The sequence below is a fragment of the Acyrthosiphon pisum genome, chromosome X (genome assembly GCF_005508785.2).
Source record: "Acyrthosiphon pisum isolate AL4f chromosome X, pea_aphid_22Mar2018_4r6ur, whole genome shotgun sequence".
NCBI lineage: Eukaryota > Metazoa > Arthropoda > Insecta > Hemiptera > Aphididae > Acyrthosiphon > Acyrthosiphon pisum.
In genome coordinates, this window is record NC_042493.1 from 75146467 (window position 1) to 75149291 (window position 2825).

Sequence of the window (2825 nt, forward strand, 5' to 3'; positions counted from 1 at the left end):
GTGTACGCATTTCAGTTGACTGTGCTCGACTAGTGCTAATTGTATAGTCAACACAAAAATACAAAAATAATAATTTATATGCATGGTCATGAAACAAACGTCAATAATTAACAAATCAATAATTGCAAATCGATTGTTACAATTTAAAATAAAAATTTTAATTTTGACGAATTGTTTAAAGGTAGTATAAAACAAGATTCTGAGCAATGAATGTATTGATCGTAAAATGATGTAGTTATTTATATGTACGATTTTTGTTTTTATATTATAGACTGATAGACTGTCTTCGACGGTAAAGCACGATTGAGCATTTACCTTTTTAGCAACACGGTTGAGCATACAATATTTTATATGACGTTGCCTTCATTTTATAATTGATTATTTTCACGTATTATTATACACCAATTATTATGATATCAAAGTTAAACAATCTGCGAGCCGTGAGCTAAGCCATGGTTTATCGATTAGTAAATGATTTCCGGAGTAATACCTAAATATTACTTTTATCCTTAATATATCTGCTATGACGTTTTAAACATTTAGTATTGAGGGAAAATATAAGATAATTAAGATACAATTCCAAAATTATTTTAGAAATAATATTAGTGTTCGATAAACAGATTTATAAAATGTGAATATATATAATATATATTTCGCTTATTAATTAACCCGCGACAACTTAGGCCATTGGGTGGTTTTTACTCTGTGGGAGGGTACTGTAAACTTTAGGGTTGGGCCGATACTAAAACCAATACTCGATATCGGCCGAGCATTATACAGCATTGATTATAAATTGTAATAGTTAAATGTAAAATTATAATAGTATTTCTGTTGATAGTATCGGTGATATTTTAATATCGGTTCATTATTTATGCTGAAAATGTTGATTTTCAAATATATTGGGTATCGGATTTTTATCGGTTGCATATATCGGAATATCGGATATCGGTAAAAAGAGGTATCGGCCCATCCCTAGTAAACTTTAAACACGTTTACACAGTTTGGCAGATTTATTAGTGGGTACTCATAGGTATCTGTCATGCGGGGATGGCGGCACTTCTCTCCGGACACTGTGACTTGCCCGAAGAAAAATGCAGCCCGCGGCCGAGATTTTGAACCGGCGTCGGTGCGTGTCGCAACCGACACCTTAGTCCGCTCGGCCACTCCGTCCCCCGAAATGTGACTATTATTTACTATGAAATCATGTTATTTTTTTAATTTGTACCAAATTTTGTATTATAATATTATACAAAAAATGTATTTAAATAATTATAATATATTATAATTATTTAAATACGTTTTTTTTTTTATAATATAGGTAGTTCAAAATTGAAAATGGCAACGTTACAGAGTTTTTTATGCACAAACGTGTAGTTTTTCTATTGTATTTCTATATCCTTTGATACGCTGACAAATTTGATCAATCATGTCTAAATAAAGGTGTTTTACACTCAATTGTGTCGTATAGCCATCTTCGCTCAGAATCGTTTTTCGTAAACAATTATTTTATATTATTGATTTAAAATTTAACCCATCCTTTACAGCGACAAATTTAAACACTACCTACAGTACATCAGATGGGTATCCGTGTACACTTGCTATTTGTTTTAAATAATAATATTACTTATGTCAAAAGTATTTTTTTTTTTTAAATATGTTAAAATTATCAGGTAATAATGTATTTCAAATTATTAATTCTTTTCAAAGTCCAAATAAACAATCACTTTACCATTAACAAAAATATTTATCTCAGTGAATTTAACTAACAATTTAAATAACGAACATAAGACTTCTGTTTTAGCCCAAATTAAAATGTATTATTATTTTTTAAAATTCACTAATGAATATGTTTTAAAAATATTTTTGAAACAAAACTAAAGTAATTTTCTGAAAAATATTTCAAAAATTATTTTAAAACTAAATTGTGTTATGTAAAAGGTCTATAATGAATAAATAAAATATAAAATAGTTAAAATGTAATTGTTTTTTAAAATATATTAATTATTAGTCAATTTAACACTTAATTTTTTTTCCTATGTAGGTAAGTACTTATTGTCAGTTAATTTTAGATACCTTACTATACGATATTATGTTTTTTTAAAGTCTGAAAGATCTATTAATTTTCGTTAATATACTGGTACTACAGTATTTATCTGTAAATTTCCATTACGATATTCTGTCTCTGCGTTGTCTTACAAATTAATATTTATAATTATATAATAATATTATTTCTTTTTCGCGTTCAGAAGTAATAACTTTAAAATTGTTCATTATAAATACTATAAACACTGTTACCGCTGTCCATCAAACTACTTCATTTGAATACGGTTTATCCAATAATAATAATTATTACTATATAGGCAATATAATAATAATTTACAGTAGAATATTAGCTCAGTAAACCTCGAATCCGTATTTTATATCTTTATAACCTTATAAGACTTAGTAAGTTTACAACCATGCGCAGACTCTAAACGCAGGTGGTGTCCATGTATTATCATCGGCCCTCTAGTTAACGATTCTATAAATACAACAATCTTCTGGTTTTTGGGTATTTATTGTTGTTTGAAGTTCTTGCGTACGTCCAAACATTATTTGATTTTTTTGGTATAAGGGGATTGGTAGCGGTGATTTCCTGTTTTGTCTAACACACGCGAAACATAAGAATTTAGACGTGTTTTTGTCAAACGTACCGATTGATATAGTGAAGTGATAAAAATTCTGAAAACAGATTTGAATTTGTCGTCAAGTCTATTTAAGATTGATCAGTATACATTTTAATTTTTTGATTTACACTTCTCCAAAAAATGAAATATGAATTTTTT